General features: G+C 55.3%; 1 protein-coding gene across 2 annotated transcripts in view; it reads left to right on the top strand.

Annotated features, from left to right (window-relative positions):
* The first annotated feature begins 1,128 nt into the window (after window positions 1-1,128).
* COL8A2 (collagen type VIII alpha 2 chain) overlaps window positions 1,129-18,221 on the top strand; it is a 33,001-nt gene continuing 15,908 nt past the window's right edge. The window contains exons 1-2 of one of the 2 annotated variants that reach the window (XM_001102808.5): window positions 1,129-1,162; window positions 11,868-11,912. The gene's annotated coding sequence lies outside the window, so the exon portion shown is untranslated. Of the gene's footprint in view, window positions 1,163-5,792; window positions 5,913-11,867; window positions 11,913-18,221 lie in introns of those variants that run through there. The other variant, XM_077963777.1, reaches the window with a different exon arrangement.

Here is an 18,221-nt window from a genome sequence, read left to right on the forward strand (position 1 = left end):
CCCTCTTCCTCTGCAGCCCCGTGAATGCTGATGAGTGTCCTGGCCGTGCCCTGCCCGCCTCCCTGGGCCCGCTCCTTACTCTATGGCATCAGTCGCCATCTGCAAACTGTGGACTCCTCCTCGCTCTCCCAGAACTCTCACCTCCCTTCCGGATCCGTGGAAGTCCCACAGACTCATCCAACTCATTGCATCCGCCCTCCTCCTTCTGCTAGACCCCACCGCCCCCAGGCCTAGCCCAAAGCCTGCGCACTGTCCTTGACACTGCCTCTTCCTAGGCCCCTCGCCCAAACTCTGCCTAATTCACCTGCTCACTCCCCTCACACTGGGACCTCCCTTCCCTTCCCCCTCACTGTCCACCTCATGGGACCATGCCAGGGTATTCCCGCAGCCTCCTCGGTGTCCTGCCTCTATCTTCCTCCACACAGCTTTGGGCGGCTCTTTCCAAAACACAAATCTGACCACATGACTGCCCCGCTCCAGAGCCTTCCGTGACTCCCCATTTCCCGGGGACTAGGTCTGGCCAGCCTCAGCCTGTTCCGCCTGCCTCTGTGACCCCGGTTCAATGCCCTAAAGCCTGAATGTGCGGACCACGACTGGCCCCTGTGAGTCCTCCGGGCTCAGCCTACCGAGGTCACGTCTGCAGGCAGCCTTCTGGGGACTCCTTAGTGGGGGGCCGCCAGCCCGAGCTGCCCCTTCCCTGCAGGACCGCGCCTGGCCGTCCTTCTCAGCAGCCGCGTCCGTCCAGCCAGGCGGGTGGCCTCTCGAGGGCAGGGGCTGCGCGGACTCCCTGGTGGCCGAGCCGCGGGTCAGGTGGACGGGAGGGGTGGGGGCGGGCCGTCCAGGAGCGCGTGTGTGGCGGGGGCTCTGCGTGGGTGTCGGGGAGGGAGGCAGCCGTCCGAGGCCGCGCTGGGCCGGGAGGGGCGCGGGCCTTGGCCGTGGCTGTGGAAAGAAGAGGGCGGAGGCCCCGCCCCGACGCGCCCCTCCCGCTACCCGCCCACTCCGGCAGCCGCGAGGGGCGGCCGGCAGAGCGACGCGGAACCCCGCCGGCGCGGACCCCGGACCCCGACGCCGCCCGCCCAGCCGCGGACGCCCCTGTGCGGAGCCCGCGCCGCCCGGGCCGCCCTCGAGGGCCGGGAGCGGCCCCCGGCGGCCGCGCCCGCAGGTAAAGGCGGGGAGGCGGGCACTGGGGCTCGGGTTGGGGGAATCCGAGGGCAGGACCTGGGCTGGGCTTCCCCCAGCACCATGCGGGACGGCAGGGCCGGCGCCTCGGACTCTGGGATGGGGACGCGGTGGGGGACTTGGGCCAGGGGGTTGCCTTAGGATGGGGGAGCCCATCCCGTTCCCTGCGCTCCGTTCCCTCCCAGGCAGGATCCCAGGAAAGCCCCCTCCTCCCTTCCTCTCCCAGCAGTGAGGGCTCCAGCATCAGACAGTGCCTTGAGGAACACCCCCTCCCCGACGAGGTGGCTCTGGGCGCGTCACCACCTCCTGGTCTCCCGTCCTACCTGTAAAGTGGGGATAACAAGTCTGCCTTCGCAGGGTGATGGAGGAGAGAGGAGGGAGTGAGGGGCCTTAGCATCCTCCCCGCTCTCACTCCTGCCCCCATCTCTCTGCCATTGCTGATTTGCTGGAGACCTCCCAGTTATAAGGTTTTCCGCCTTAGCCCTCAAGTTCCTCCTATTCTAGGTGCCCTGTCAGTCCCCTCGCCCCAAACTGGAGACAGGTTCCCAGGAATGTCCCTGTCAGGGGCTCAGCATCCCCCTAGCTCCAGACCGAGACTTGCAGGGGGTGAGAGCCACTGCCTGGCCAAGAGGAACTGGGGTCCCAGGGCCCCAGAACAACCTCCCGGTGTCTCTGCCCTGGGTCTGGAGCCACCCTAGCCCCAGAAATCCTCCAGGTAGAGAAATGCTATTCAGCCAGAGGGGCCCAGGAACGCCATTGCCATGGGGAAAACTTTGCTGGTTGTATGTGTGCGCACACGTGTGTGTGCCTGTGTGAGGCCATGCTGGGTTCCTGACACAGACATGCGGCTGACCTCCTTAGGGGTGCCCGAGCAACCAGAAGTCATCCCTCCTGTCTGCTGTCAGCACCTTTTGCTCAGGCTGGCAGCAGGGACCCATCCACTCCTCTTGGCAGAGTCCCTTTAGCAAGGACAACCTCCCAGCAGCTGTACTGGGCATTTGAAAGGTCTGGGGGCCGTGCAGCTGGATGGCTGGAGGGTCAGGCAGCCTGAGGTCCCTCTCTGGGGACTGAGCTAAGATCGACTGATCCTTTTACTGCCCCAAGCTGATGGGGCCTCAGGGCAGGAATTGTTGATCTCTGGAGAGACACCGTGGTTGGTGGTCTCGGTCAGGGCATAGGCGCCCTCACTGGCTTCCCACTGGACTGGTGAACACCTACAAACGCTTGGACACACAATGACCCCAGAGGATAGTGAGGAGAAACCACAGACACATTCACCTAGCCACACACAGCCTTGCACCCTTCTGAGAGCCACGCATGTCACACACCGACCCAAACATTCATTAGATTCATGCGGACACACTCCTCCACTGAAACATACACCACCACAAGACACAGGCAGACGCGTGCACACACACCCAAACTCCTACAGACACATGGCAGGCCCCACGTGCCCCAGCCAGACATACTCAGACAGGACGGCACACACACACATACGCTCACACCCAGACACGCTCACCAGGGTCTCTTTCTCTGGTTTCACTTGTCTACCGCAGTGAAAATGAGAATTTCCGCTCTTTGGCTCAGAGGAAGGGGAAAGAAAATATGGAAGTGAATGTGTCTGTTAGCAAGAAGGAGGAGAAAGATACTAAGCAGGGCTGTCAGCCTGAGCCCCTGTACTCCACTACCTTCTCTGCTCCTGCCTGAGCTGGAACAAAGGATGCACAGTCCCAGCTTCCTTGCCCTGCTGGCCCCCCAGCCCGCTCCAGAGCTCTCAGTGGCAGGGATGGGACGCCTCTTATAGGGAAGTGGGGCCTCAGATGAGCTGGTCCCATCCGTGGCAGGAGGAACTTACCGTGTTGGGACGAAGGAACGAGAGAGACACAGGGGCCTCTCCTATGGGGTGTGGCTGTGGTTCCACGGTGCGCTACTAGGTACCGAGGAGGGGCACCATGCAAGCTGAAGTGCAGATCAGGGAAGGTGGCACCTAAGAGATGATCTGGCCAGGGCTTTCAAGGATGATAATTTTGACAGGTGCAGGGGATGGAAAGGGTGAATGGGAGGGCATTCCCGGCTGAGGGCACAGTTCGTGCAGAGGTGTGAAGGGGGAGGCTTCAAGGTTCTCTCAGGGACAGTGAGTAATGGGCACTGTTGGATCACACTGGGGAGCAGGAGGGACTCATGACTTTGAGGTCAGATTTCTTTTTTTTTTTTTTTTTTGAGACGGAGTCTCACGCTGTTGCCCAGGCTGGAGTGCAGTGGCGCGATCTCGGCTCACTGCAAGCTCCGCCTCCTCGGTTCACGCCATTCTCCTGCCTCAGCCTCCTGAGTAGCTGGGACTACAGGCGCCCGCCACCGCGCCCAGCTAATTTTTTGTATTTTTAGTAGAGACGGGGTTTCACCGTGGTCTCGATCTCCTGACCTTGTGATCCGCCCGCCTCGGCCTCCCAAAGTGCTGGGATTACAGGCTTGAGCCACCGCGCCCGGCCTGAGGTCAGATTTCTAAGGGCCCTGTCCAGAGAAAGGGTGTGAGCTGCAAATGATACAGTCTGGAGATCACTCTGGCTGCTCTGGGGAACAAGGATGAAGGGGGGATCTTCAAGGCAAGGGAGATCATGGAGGAGGCTGGTCAGAGTTTAAGGAGAAAGGTGACAGGGGATGAAGTGGGCGGTTGCCATGGGGATGAGAGGAAGAAGTAGATGGAAAGGAGTAAGCCGGTTGGCAGTGGGGCCAGGAGCCTTGCACTAGATGGCTGTGGCCTGTCCCCAGAGAAGGCAGGTGCACGGGAGATGTGGGTTTGGCCCTGAGGTCTGTTAAGTTGAGATGACTGGGAGCTGGGGACTGAGTGTAGCCCTGAAGCCTGGGTGGGTTTGTGAGGCCATATGTGGACACACATGTGCCCAAGTACCAGTCATGGAAGTCTGGCTCCCAGAAAGAGAATTCCAGGCCCACTTTGTTCTGAGGGCATTTCCAGAGTGGGTGGAGTGTGGACAGCAGATCTTGAGTGAGGCAGCATGTGTTGTGTGGAGAGGAGCTCGCACTGGGAGTCAGACAGACCTAGGACTTCCCATCTCTGAGCCTCAGTTTGACATCTCTAAAATGGGAATGCTGAACTTGTCTCCAGAGTTGTTTTGCCTGCAGAGAGGTGAGGAGTAGTCCCAGGTCACACGTGTGATGGGGGCGTAGCACCTAGATTGTCTGATCAGTGTCCATTCCGCCTTTCTGGTTGGATCCTAGAAGTGGACTGGGGAGGACTGGCCCTGCTTCCATTCAGATTCTTGGAAAGTTCTGAATTGGAGGCTGACTGTCCCCATGCAGCCTGGATGGGCTGGGATTCCTGGCTCTTTTTTTTTTTTTTTTGAGATGGAGTCTCGCTCTGTCACCCAGGCTGGAGTGCAGTGGTGCGATCTCAGCTTACTGCAAGCTCTGCCTCCCAGGTTCACGCCATTCTCCTGCCTCAGCCTCCTGAGTAGCTGGGACTACAGGTGCCCGCCACCGCGCCCAGCTAATTTTTTGTATTTTTAGTAGAGATGGGGTTTCACCATGGTCTGGATCTCCTGACCTCATGATCCACCTGCCTTGGCCTCCCAAAGTGCTAGGATTACAGGCATGAGCCACTGCACCCAGCCCTCCTGGCTCTTGAAGGGGAAGAGGTCACATGTGGGGGTGGCAGAGGGTTAGTGCCTCATAGGGAGAGCCAGGCGGCAAATGCTGGCCCAGCTCATGGATGGGGTTATGGAGACTCAGAGGGGAACTCACCTGAGGTCACATGGCAGCCAGCGGCAGAATCAAAACAGAGGCCAGGATCCCAGGCCCAGGTCCCCTTCCTCACAAAGGCTGCCCTCCCTCAAAGGACATGGAGCAGAGGGAACCTTGTCACTTGAGGTTCTGTGATTTCTTTCTTTTCTTTCTTTCCCTTCCTTCCCTTCCTTCCCTTCCCTCCCTTCCCTTTCTTTCCTTTCCCTTTCTTTCCCTTCCTCCCTCCCTCCCTCCCTCCCTCCCTCCCTTCCTTCCTTCCTTTCTTGCTCCTTCCTTCCTTTCTTTCTCCTTCCTTCCGTCCTTTCTCCTTCCTTCCTTCCTCCCTCTTTCTTTCTTTCTTTTCTTTCTTTCTTTCTTTCTTTCTTTCTTTCTTTCTTTCTTTCTTTCTTTCTTTCTTTCTTTTTCTTTCTCTTTCTTTTTTCTCTCTCTCTTTCTTTCTCTCTTTTCTTTTCTTTTCTCTTTTCTTTTCTTTTCTTTTTTTTCTTTCTTTTCTTTTCTTTTCTTTTCTTTTCTTTTCTTTTCTTTCTTTTCTTTCTTGTCTGGCTCTTGTTGCCCAGGCTGGAGTGCAGTGGCGCAATCTTGGCTCACTGCAACCTCCACCTCCCAGGTTGAAACGATTCTCCTGCCTCAGCCTCCCAAGTAGCTGGGATTACAGGCGTCCACCACCACGCCCGGCTAATTTTTTGTATTTTTAGTAGAGACAGGGTTTTACCATGTTGGCCAGGCTGGTCTTGCACACTTGACCTCAGGTGATCCGCCCACCTTGGCTTCCCAAAGTGCTGTGATTACAGGGGTGAGTCGCTGTGCCTAGCCAATAAGAAGGTAGAACAGCAACTTTTTTTTTTTTTTTTGACAGAGTCTCGCTCTGTCACACAGGCTGGAGTGTAATGACATGATCTCGGCTCACTGCAACCTCCACCTCCCAGGTTCTAGCCATTCTTCTGCCTCAGACTCCCTAGTAGCTGGGACTACAGGTGAGCACCACCATGCCTGGCTAATTTTTGTATTTTTAGTAGAGACGGGGTTTCACCACATTGGCCAGGCTGGTCTCAAACTCCTGACCTCATGATCCACCCGCCTTGGCCTCCCAAAGTGCTGGGATTACAGGAGTGAGCCACTGTGCCATGCCTGGTCTTTTTTTTTTTGACGGAGTCTCGCTCTGTTGCCCGGGCTGGAGTGCAGTGGCGCGATCTTGGCTCACTGCAATCTCCACCTCCTGGATTCAAGCGATTCTCCTGCCTCACCCTCCCAAATAACTGGGATTACAAGTATGTGCCACCAGGCCCGGCTAAATTTTGTATTTTTGGTAGAGACAAGGTTTCACCATGTTGACCAGGCTGGTCTTGAACTCCTGACTTCAAGTGATCCACCCACCTTGGCCTTCCAAAGTGCTGGGATTATAGGTGTTAGCCACCATGCCTGGCCTTTCTTTCTTCCTTCCTTCCTTCCTCTCTCTCTTTCTTTTTTCCTTCTTTTTTTCTTTTTTTTTTTTTGAGATGGAGTCTCGCTCTGTCACCCAGGCTGGAGTGCAATGGCACCATCTCGGCTCACTGCACTCTGCCTGCCAGGTTCAAGTGATTCTCTTGCCATCTCGGCTCATTGTACTCTCTGCCTCCCGGGTTCAAGCGATTCTCTTGCCTCAGCCTCCTGAGTAGCTGCGATTACAGGCATGTGCCACCAAGCCTGGCTAGTTTTTGCATTTTTAGTAGAGACGGGGTTTCACCATGTTGGTCAGGCTGGTCTTGAACTCCTGATCTTGTGGTCTGCCCGCCTCGGCCTCCCGAAGTGCTGGGGTTACAGGCATGAGCCATTGCACCCAGCCTCTCTTTATTTATTTATTTTTTTGAGATGGAGTCTCTCTCTGTCGCCCAGGTTGGAGTGCAGTGGTGCAATTGCGGTTCACTGCAACCTCTGTCTTCCGGGTTCAAGTAATTCTCCTGCCTCAGCCTCCCAAGTAGCTGGGATTACAAGTGCGCACCATCATGCCCGCTAATTTTTGTATCTTTAGTAGAGACGGGGTTTTGCCATGTTGGTCAGGCTGGTCTTGAACTCCTGACCTCAAGTGATCCGCCCGCCTGAGCCTCCCAAAAGGAATGGAATCTTAATTGTCGTACGTCTACAGTGTGTGGGGCATTTTCGTAGCACAGGGGTTTTTTTGTGGAGGGGGAAAGGAGGAATAGCAGGCATGAGAAGGTCAGGCCCAGAGAGAGCCCAGAACCGTGAGGGCTGGGATGGTATTTTCTATTATCTAGGAACCCTTGGTGGTCCCTGGTGGGTCCTGTGAGGAAGGGAAGCCTCTGGGAGGAAGCGGGGTCTGAGCCGGGGGTCCTGGCCTCTGGTCTCAATTCTGCCACTGGCTGCTGTGTGACCTCAGGAGAGTTTTCCTCTGAGTCTCTGTAACCCCATCCATGAGCTGGGTCAGCAGTGCCAGCCTGCCTCTGCTTACAGCTTATGGTGAGGAGAAACCTAGATTGCAGGGTAGAGGGGTCACTTCTCTCCTGAAAGATCCCAGGTGGCCAACACTTTGGTCTCCACACCTGTCCAGTGTCCACAGCCCCCACCACCCGGAAGTTCTCCTTTCTGGCTAGCCTCCTTCTTTCCCACTGTGCTGGCTGCCACCAAGCTCTGCGTGGGCACTCCAGGCCACGCTCCCTGACAGGCAACCACGGCTCTGCTCATGGCAAGCATTCTTTTCATAGTTCCTGGAGCACAGCAAATCCGGCTGCTTAGCCAGGAATGCAGAGCCCCCTCCTGCAGCGGCAGCAGGGGCTGGATTGTGGGTGGAACCCCTGGGGGTCAGGCAGGAGGGACTGAGGGGGTGCGGAGGACCGACCTCCACCCCAGTACACACCATGCCTCAGCTCGGGGGAGCCAGGAGGCTGTCCTCATCTTTGGACTTGCTCAGCTTGGGGCCAAGCTCTGGGACTGTCCTTCCCTGGCTAGGGGAACTTGGGCAAATGACGTCTCTCTGAGCCTCGGTTTCTGATCTGTAAAATCAAGTTTATAATACTAACCTCACAGGGCTGTTGAGAGGTGTCGTGGTGATTTTATTTATTTATTTATTTATTTATTTATTTATTTATTTATTTATATTTTTTATTTTTTTGAGACGGAGTTTTGCTCTTGTTGCCTAGGCTGGAGTGCAATGGTATGATCTCAGCTCGTTGTAACCTCTACCTCCCAGGTTCAAGCGATTCTCCTGCCTCAGCCTCTTAAGTAGCTGGGATTACAGGCACCTGCTACCATGCCCGGCTAATTTTTGTATTTTTAGCAGACACGGAGTTTCTCCATGTTGGTCAGACTGGTCTCGAACTCCTGACCTCAGGTGATCTGCCCGCCTTGGCCTCCCAAAGTGCTGGGATTACAGGCATGAGCCACTGCGCCTGGCCAGTGATTATATTTATAATAGGGCATATTTATTTAGCGTTCATATATGCCAAGCACTGCTCTGAGTCCATTATACAAAATTAACTTGTTTAATCCTCACAAATGCTCTGTGAAGCTGGGCTTGGCAGCTTTATATGGGCTGGGCAGAGCTGGGTTCAGATTCCACCCCCTTCACTTCCTAGCCTGGTTACCTTGGAGAATGGATGTGACCTCTCTGGGACCTAGCGCTCTTCCTCAGTAAAATGGGACAGCAGTTCCAGCCTTCCAGGGTTACGGGAGTAAATAATGCCTGGAGTTCCCATTTCACTGATGAAGAAGCTGAGGCCCAGAGGGAGGTCTCATGCTAGTAAGAGCTAGCGCTGAGATAAGGATGTATGCAGAGAGGTCCTCTTAATCCGACATGATTTTTAAAGAAAGATTTTTAGCCCAGAGCCTGCCCGTAGTAGGCGCTCAGAAATAGGAACCTCTCCCATGAGCCCCATTGCTGGCAGGAGCCAATTGTTCACCTCATGGCCATCAGCACCTCAGTCTGGAAAGTTGGAATGGGGAAGCGGGCCTGAGGCCCTGGCCAGCCTCCCTGGAACCCTGCAGCTCTCAGAAGCTGGTGGGGCGTGGGGGGTGGGGGGTGCAGACTGTCCCACCCACATCTGGTCTGGGATTTAGCCAACAGCAGCAGGCTCTGTGCAAAGGGGAGACGTCTCCAGGGGAGGGGCTCCAGGAGGGGATTAGGGAAGGCAGCTGGGGGTGGAGGTTAAGAACAGAGTCCCATTGAAGTTGGCTCAGGCACCGCCCTGGCTTACCCACTCACCCCCACTTCCTATTTGTAAGACCAAGGGGGCCTTGGCCCGCTGGAGCGGACTCCTGAGGCACCTGAGAGTAGCTGCCCACTCTGCTCCCAGCCTTGCCTGTCCCTGGTGCCATCTAGGTTGAGGCAGCACAGGTGGGGTAGAGCAGGAGTAGGGGGCAGGGCCCATGGCTGAGGTCTTCAGGGAGCCCAGGTGTACAGGGCTTTTAACCACCTGGGGGCCAGGCAGAGCTGGGTTCGGATCCCACCTCCTTCACTTCCTAGCCTGGTTTCCTTAGAGAATGGATGTGACCTCTCTGGCACCTAGTTCTCCTCCTCAGTAAAATGGGACAGCAGTTCCAGCCTTCCAGGGTTCCAGGAGTCAGTAGTGCTGATGAGTGTGCCTAGTGCTATGTCCAGTGCATACAATGAACTTGGGATGCAGACACCATTGTTATTGACCATTAACATGGGGGAAGGGAATGGGGAAGCAGCTTTAGGTAGGACCTGCATCTCTGATCCTGATATTCAAGGCATTTCTCAGTCTGACCCCAGCCAGGTCTCCTCTCCTCAAATCATCTGTATGGTGAAGAGCCTAGGCTTTGGAGCCCATAGCCAGGGTTCTAATTCAGGTTCTACTTTTTTTTTTTTTTTAAGAGACAGGGGTATCACTATGTTGCCCAGGCTGGACTCAAACTCCTGAGCTCAAGTGATTCTCCTGCCTTGGCCTCCCAAAGTACTGGGATTACAGGCGTGAGCCACCGTGCCCAGCTCCAGGCTCTACTTTTCATGAGCTGTGTGACGTTGGGCCAGTTACTTAACCTCTCTGGCCCTTAGTTTTCTCATCTGTAAAAAGGCAAGATGAAATACTTTTGTCACTGGGTTGTTGTGAGGATTAAATGAGATAATTCATGAGAACACCCAGAATGGTACCTGGCACACAGTAGGTACACAATGAATATTAGCTCTGATTAGTTAGTTCATGTGTTTGTTTATTTTATTTGGATTCTCTCCATCCCCTGAATATATTCAGGGCTTTTACACTCTCACACATGCTGTTCCCTTGGCCCAGGACTGATCACCTCTCCCCACCACCAACCAGTTAAATCCATGTTCATCCTTCAAAGCCCAGAGCCAACATAAGTCATTTCTTCTCCCAGAGTCTCATGGTGTGGGGAGGGGGCTGGGGCCAGAGAAGCTGGGGCTAAGCTGAGCTGGAGGGTCCTCCTACCTGGGCTCCATCATCCAGGCTGTGGCCCCATGACCCAGCTCCAGGGTCATAGTGTTCAGAGTGGCAGGATGGAGGCAGGGCTCAGCTGAGTTGGAGAGGAGGCCTAGGAGCTGCTGGCTCTGGCATCTGGCTGCTTGTGCAGCTACAGACAGGACTGGATGTCAGAGTTTCCATGGGAGCAGGCAGAGGCAAGCAAGCAGCTGTGGGAGAGAGTGACGCGGCCCACAGGCCTCCCTGCCAGGTGGGCTGGCTGGGCGTCCCCTCCCCATCTACCCCGGAGTCATGTCTGGGTCTGGACTTTAGCCCCGGATCCTTTGCGTATAGCTATGTGACCTGGAGTAGGGCTTTTATTAGATCCTGGCACCACGCCTGATTAAGGCAGAAATGGGGACCCAGCCATCCAGGGCTCTGACCACATCACTTCCCCAACTAAATAACCTTCGATGGCTCCCCATTGCTCTCCAGAGAAATGCAAGCATGGCATTCAGATTTCCTCACCATGTTGCCCCAGCCTCCCCGTCCCACAGCACTTCTGGACCTTCCCTGTATATTACTACCTGAAATTCCTTCTGCCACCTCGTCTGCCTTTCAGACTCTGATTCATCCTTCAGGACCCAGCTCCAGTGTCCCTTTCTCCATGAAGCCTTCAGGGGAAGCTTAAGGCGGCAGTGTTCCCTGCTTCATGCTCCCACAGCCCAGAGATCTTTGCCAATTGTGTGATGACCGCTTGTCTGATGCCCCCAGCCCTTCAGGACAAGGCAGGGCAGGGTATGGGGTTGAACCACTTCTGTGGTCCATGGCCCAGGCTTGGGTCCTCCATATAGTAGAAGCTTCCCCAGCAGGGATCCTAACCCAAAGTAGGGGCCACCCCAAACCAGAACTGACATATGAGAGGGACTTCTCCAGCATGGGAACCTGGGACACAGGAGGGGCATCCTCGGCCTGGGCCCTAGGACAGGAGGAACTCCGTGAATCCAGGGCCAGGCACCCCGTGGGTATTGCTAAGTGTGCATTGAATGAATGGAGTCGTGGAGTATGAGGGCACAAACCCTGCTTCCCTCAGGGGAGGAGGGAACTGAGAAGAGACTGAGGTTGGGGCCGGGTTTCCAGCAGGGGGTTCTGGTAAGAAGCCCGGGGCAGGCACTGGTGTGGCTGTGGGTTAGGGCAGGAGGCTTCCCAGGCTCCTGATGTCATTGTCTCACACTGTTCCTCCCTTTTTGTTTTTTTTTTCCTAAACAGAGTCTTGCCCTGTCTCAAGAGTGCAGTGGTGCAATCATAGCTTACTGCAGTCTTGAACTCCTGGGCTCAAGCAATACCACCCCCAAGTGTCTGGGACTAGAGGTGTGCACCATCATGCCCAGCTAATTTTTAAACAATTTTTAGTAGAGACAATGTGTCCCTATATTGCCCAGGCTGGTCTCAAACTCCTGACTCAAGCAGTCTTCCCACCTTGGCCTCCCAAAGTACTGGGATTATAAGCGTGAGCCACTGCCCTGTAGCCTCACTGTTTCTCTTGTTCATCCTCAGGCCCTGCCTCTGCTGGGACCTTCCCAGGCCCCTCCGACCTGAAAGGTAAGCTAGGTTTGGGGATGGGGTTTTCTGATATCCCAGGCCGGATGAGGCCTGTGTTCATTGCTGTCTAACCTCACTCCCTCCTGATGCACCAGAAGCCCTCCCAGGCCCAGGGTGTCCGGTGAGCCACCCTTTTTGCAGGTGACCTCAGCTCCCTGCAGCCTGGGCTTTAAAACCCTGGCCCAACTCGGAAGCAGCTTTTTCTCATTTGTGAACTATTTCGCCTGGCTCCTTGGCGGGGCCGTGTTTGCTTGGCCCAGCCTGGGTGCAGTGGCCTGGCTGTGCTCCCGCCGGGCCCCCTCCCTGCCCAGCCCAGCCCCTCCTGCTGCTGCTGCCGCCGCCACCACGCAGGGTAGCCGCAGAGGCCCAGGAATCTTGGCAGGCGTGGGGAGGCAGCGGGCGGCGGGTGGCGCTCCGGAAAAGGCTGCAAATGTGAACCAGAAGGTGAGGGATTGGAGGCTGAGGAGGCCCCGCCTGCCCCTGCCTGAGGCCTGGGGGTGGCTGGGTCTGTGGGGGCCCTCGGATGTCCAGTTCCCATCAGAAGCTCAAGGCCTCTGCCGGGAGGCAAGCGACGGCCCCGGCTGAGGCCCGAGTCCCTGGGTGGGGAAGGACCAGCTGCCTGGCTACCTGCCTGAGGGTACATGGTTGCCCTCGGGCCTGCCCACTGCCAGGCCTCTTCTATTACCTCTGCCCCTGCCCTACTGTTCTTACCTTCCTGGGCACTTTGTTGTCCCGAGATGCTCCTCCCTAGGGGAGCAGCAGAGAACCTAGACTCAGAGATGGGCAGAGGCCAGGGGCTTGGTCACCTGCAGGAGGGAGGTTTGGTTCAAGACCCCTCCAGCCCAGAACCAAGAAGGACTCAGGAAGAGCAACAAAGAGAAACTGGCCCTTCGATAAGCTACCCGAGGGCTTGGCAGGATGAGGGAGGTGGGTTTGTCAGAGGCCTGGACCTGGAGCCCCTGGGCTACAGGCTTCATTGAACACATGCCCTGTGCCCGCCTCAGGCAGGAGGGAGGTGGGGGTGGGGAAGAGGTGCTTTCATGCAGGTGGGTGCCCAGGAGAAGGAGCTGTTCTGCCTGAGGGAGGCAGGGAAGGCTGCTTGGAGGAGGAGGCATTTGAACTGGATCTTAAATGAGGACTAATATGTTTCCATGGAGGCAAAAGGTAGAAAGAGCAACCCAGCAGAGAGGATCACGCAGGAAAAGGCAGGGACAGGGAGGCAGTGAGACATCTGGGGTGTCTGGATCCTAGGGTGTTGGGGGAGGAGCCCAGGGCTGTGGTGGGCTCCTTTCACTCCCTACATGTAGGCATGTTCCCCAAGGGGGAGTCCGTGGGCCTCCTCCAGGCTGCAGCAACCCCACCAATGAACCTGTAGTTTTGTTTGTTTGTTTGTTTGTTTTTGAGACACAGTCTCGCCTGGCTCAGCCTCAGTTTTGATATCTGTAAAACAGGGATAATAAGCCAAGCTAGTAGGGAATGTCAGCAAAGTGCCTGGCACTATCCACATGCCAGCAAACAGCACTCCCTGTTGGTCTGATGAAGCCTCCTGGTCTCCCAAACAGAAGTTTCTGTATATTGAGTCCTGGTGCCATCTGCTGCTACCATCCAGGCACTGAGGAGATCAATGGGAACACAGCTACCAACTTGGGCTTAGGAAGCAGGGCCAGCATCTGTGGGAAGCTTCATCTAAGGAAACGTTTTTCATTCTTTTCTTTTTTTTTTTCGAGATGGAGTCTCACTCTGTCGCCCAGGCTAGAGTGCAGTGGTGCAATCTTGGCTCACTGCAAGCTCTGCCTCCCAGGTTCATGCCATTCTCCTGCCTCAGCCTCCCGGGTTGCTGGGACTACAGGCGCCCGCCACCATACCCGGCTAACTTTTTGTATTTTTAGTAGAGACAGGGTTTCACTGTGTTAGCCAGGATGGTCTCGATCTCCTAACCTCGTGATCCGCCCGCCTCAGCCTTCCAAAGTGCTGGGATTACAGGCGTGAGCCACCGCGCCCGGCCACGAACCTGTATTTTTACCTCTAGCCCATGTCTCTCTCCCGAGTTCCAGAGCCCCAGGTTCACTGCTCCTTGGATGCCCTCCTACCCTGGAAGTCTTCCTCATCCAGTCATTTGCTCTGATTTCGGCTTGGACTGTCCCACCGCCACCTGCCCGCATGGGCCTGTTGAACTCTGATTTCTCCTTCAAGCCTCTTTATGCTACTTCTGAAACTGAGGCCACTTGTGGTCTGGGAGCCTCACTTGCAGGGATGATGGATGTTGGGACTGTTAGGTGGAACTGAAGTCTGGTAGGGCAGACCAGGTGGGCAGAAGGCAGCACTCCTCTCCTGCCTTCAACCTGGGTGAGAAGGTGGCCCGCAGGGAGCCCTGCCCTGATCTGGCCACCTCCCTCCATCCTCCAGCTCCCAGATTCCAGGCTCCTCTTTGGCTTTGGGGCAGTCCTCATCTGCACAGCAGACAGAGAGCTCAGCTCATGGGCTGGACGTCCCCAAGTCCCTTCCCAGATCTCGTGGAGCTGCTCAGGCATTGTCCAGGGAGGTCAGACCCAGACCTGACATTAACACGAGCAGGTGTGGACTGTCAGTGCTGGCCTTCCCAAGGGTCCCGCCCAGTGACCAACAGCTAGAGATTTACAGAGCCTGGAACCCAGAAAGGGACCTAGGCACAGGACATGGGAGAGGACAGGAAAGGACAAACAATGACAGAGATGGGTGGACAGGTGGGATAGTGATACAGAGACAGGAGAGAGACACACAGAGAGAGATGCCGGAGACACACAGGAGGCAAAGGCCTGGGTTCAGTGACACAGAGCCATGGAAGGAGGGACACAGAGAGCGCAGCACACACTCTGGTGGCTCCTGCATTGAGCTGGTCCCTGGCCCTCTCCTTACCCACATGACTCTTAGACCCAGAGTGTGTGCCTCCAAACGTGACCTCAGGGCTTTGCTGGGCTCAACATCCATCTCTCTACCCGCTCCTTCCTAACTGGTCCACATTCTACTGAGTCTAAAGCGTGCCTCCTCCTCCAGGAAGCCATGTGAATTGCAGAATAACATGGACTTTATCCTGCTGGTACCAGGAAGCCACTGGAAAATCCAGAGCAGGGGAGAGCCATGGGCAGAACCGTGCCAACGTGTGGCTCACAGGCAGCGTCAGCATCCCCTGGGAGCTCGTTAGAGAGGCAGATGTTAGGCCTTATCCCACGCCTACCGAATCTGGATAGGGCCTGCATGGTGATAGGCTGTCCCAGTCATCCAGATGCAGCCCAAGGTGTTAGAAGCCTTGTGGGAGTCTCCATAGGCTATGTTGAGAAAACAGAGAGAAGCTGGGGCTGGGGGACTGGGCAAGAGACTTTTATGATCATCCAGGAGAGAATGTGGCCACTTAATTTAACACACTTTTACTTAGTGACAGGGATGTGCCAGGCACTGGGCTGAGTTTTGGGAGAATACAAGGTCTGCATTAGGGTGAGACTGTGGGAAAGGAGGGGAAGGAACAGAAGTGAGAGAAATAGAGGAGGCAGAGTCCACAGGATAAGGTTGGAAGTTTGGGGGAAAGGAAGAGAGATGTCACGTACAGTTGTGCAGGTTGGCTACTGTACAAGGGCACTCAAGAAAGGTGATGAGTAGGTGTTGAGTTGGCTGAAGAGTACACCAAGGCATAGAGGGTTTCCTGTAAGGAAGGAGGGTCAGAAGTGATGTTTACTCTTAAAACAAAAATAAACAACAACAGAAGTGATGCTCAGATTTTTGGTCTTGGCACCTGGGGGTACAGGGCACTTGGGTTGGGGAGAAGCAGGTAATGAGGGAGAAGATAATGACAGCAGTTTGGGTGGGATCTCTGAGGGACAGCCAGGGGACATGCTCGGCTGATAGTTGAACACAAGAGTCTGAGACTCAGGAAGCCGAGGTGGGAGTATCACTTGAGCCCAGGAGTTCTCGAGCAGCCTGGGCAACATGGCAAGACCCTTTCTCTTAAAAATCTTAAAAATTAGTCCAGTGTGGTAGCTTACACCTGTAGTCCCAGCTACTTGGGAGGCTGAGACAAGAGGATGGCTTGAACCCAAGAGTTTGAGGCTGCAGTGAGCTGTGGTTGCACCACTGCACTCCAGCCTGGGCGACAGAGCAGACTGTTTCAAAAAAAAAAAAAAAAAAAAAAAGGCTTAGGGGAGACATCATAGTAGCTGGAGACAGATGTGGGAGTCCTCGGTGATGGAGTTGGCGCTGTGGGAGCTGATGGGAGCTGGACACTATAGGAGAAACATCCAGAGAGAAGAGATGAAGCCTGAGCCAGCTCCTTGGGCAAGCCTGGGTCTGCAGAGTGGGCAGATAAGACTCTGAGGAGGAGCTTTTCAAAGAAGGAGAAGAGCAGGGTGACAAGGTGGAGCACCCGGAGGTGAGAGGTGGAGGGGAGTGAGTGGGGCCTGAGGTGGAGAACGTTCTTGCAGGAGGCGTGGCTGAGAAGGGCTGGGGAGTGATGAAGGTGGCTGGGGAGGGGTCAGGCCTGTGTGAACATGTGGATGGAGAGGCTGGAGACTAGGGGGTGAGGGCAGGCAATGGCACACAGTGAGAGGCCCCTGAGGAAGAGGTGTGGAAGGACCTGGGCCTTGCTCTTTCTTCCGAGATTCAGGAAAGGAGGATGGGAAAGGGCTCCCCAGTTTCTACCAGCTGGGAGAGTAGTGGGGCTCAGGAACCCTGGAGAAGTCTGGAGCTGCCCAGCTGGGCAGTTGGGGTGGGTGTCATGCCCAGTGGGTGAGGAGGGTTCCTCTGCTCCTCCCCGAGATCCATAACTTAGTCCTAGTCCTGAGCAGGCTTTGTGGCCCCTGGTCAGTTTCATCTCAGGAATGGTCCGGGAAAAGGTCAAGAAAGCCAGAAAATTGACTTTAGAAGTTTATTTTACAGGCCAGGCATGGCGGCTCACGCCTATAATCCCAGCACTTTGGAAGGCTGAGGCAGGCGAATCACTTGAGGTCAGGAGTTCAAGACCAGCCTGACCAACATAGTGAAACCCCATCTCTACTAAACATACAAAAATTAGCTGGGTATGGTGGTGCACCCAGCTGTAATCCCAGCTACTCGGGAGGCTGATGCAGGAGAAATGCTTAAACTCAGGAGATGGAGGCTCCAGTGAGCCAAGATCTCATCGCTGTACTCCAGCCTGGGTGACAGAGTGAGACTCCATCTCAAAAAAAAAAAAAAAAGTTCATTTTACAAGATCCTGACCTTTGGCAGCAAGTAACCTGAGCTTTTGAAGAGATGAAGGAAAGAAGTTGCTTTGCAGCAGGATGAATTGAAGTTAGAGTAAAGAGAGGACTTCCAGGCCATCAGGGTAGCAAGATAGGGCAGCACACATGGAGGGGCTGGTGGCTTAGATCATCTCAGTTAATCCTTTTTTTCTTCTTTTTTTTTTTTTTTTTTTTTTTTGAGACGGAGTCTCGCTCTGTCGCCGGGGCTGGAGCGCAGTGGCCGGATCTCAGCTCACTGCAAGCTCCGCCTCCCGGGTTTACGCCATTCTCCTGCCTCAGCCTCCTGTGTAGCTGGGACTACAGGCGCCCGCCACCTCGCCCGGCTAGTTTTTTGTATTTTTTTAGTAGAGACGGGGTTTCACTGTGTTCGCCAGGATGGTCTCGATCTCCTGACCTCGTGATCCGCCCGTCTCGGCCTCCCAAAGTGCTGGGATTACAGGCTTGAGCCACCGCGCCCGGCCTTTTTTCTTCTTTTAAATGAGAACAAGCTTATTAAGAAAGTAAAGGAATAGGCCTGGTGTGACGGCTTATGCCTGTAATCCCAGCACTTTGGAAGACCGAGGCGGGCAGATCTTGAGGTCAGGAGATCGAGACTATCCTGGCTAACCCGGTGAAACCCCATCTCTACTAAAAATACAAAAAGAAATTAGCTGGGCGTGGTGGCAGGCGCCTATAGTCCCAGCTACTCGAGGGGCTGAGGCAGGAGAATGGCATGAACCCGGGAGGTGGAGCTTGCAGGGAGTCGAGATCACAGCACTGCACTCCAGTCTGGGCAACAGAGCGAGACTCCATCTCACACACACACACACAAAAAAAAGTAAAGGAATAAAAAGAGTGGTTACTCCAAGGCCTGGCGCGGTGGCTCACACCTGTAATCCCAGCACTTTGGGAGGCCGAGGTGGGCAGATCACAAGGTCAAGAGATCGAGACCATCCTGGACAACATGGTGAAACCCCATCTCTACTAAAAATTCAAAAATTAGCTGGGTGTGGTGGCAGGCGCCTGTAGTCCCAGCTATTCGGGAGGCTGAGGCAGGAGAATCACTTGAACCTGGAAGGCG

Source organism: Macaca mulatta, chromosome 1, assembly GCF_049350105.2.
Source record: "Macaca mulatta isolate MMU2019108-1 chromosome 1, T2T-MMU8v2.0, whole genome shotgun sequence".
In the NCBI taxonomy this organism is placed as follows: Eukaryota; Metazoa; Chordata; class Mammalia; order Primates; family Cercopithecidae; genus Macaca; species Macaca mulatta.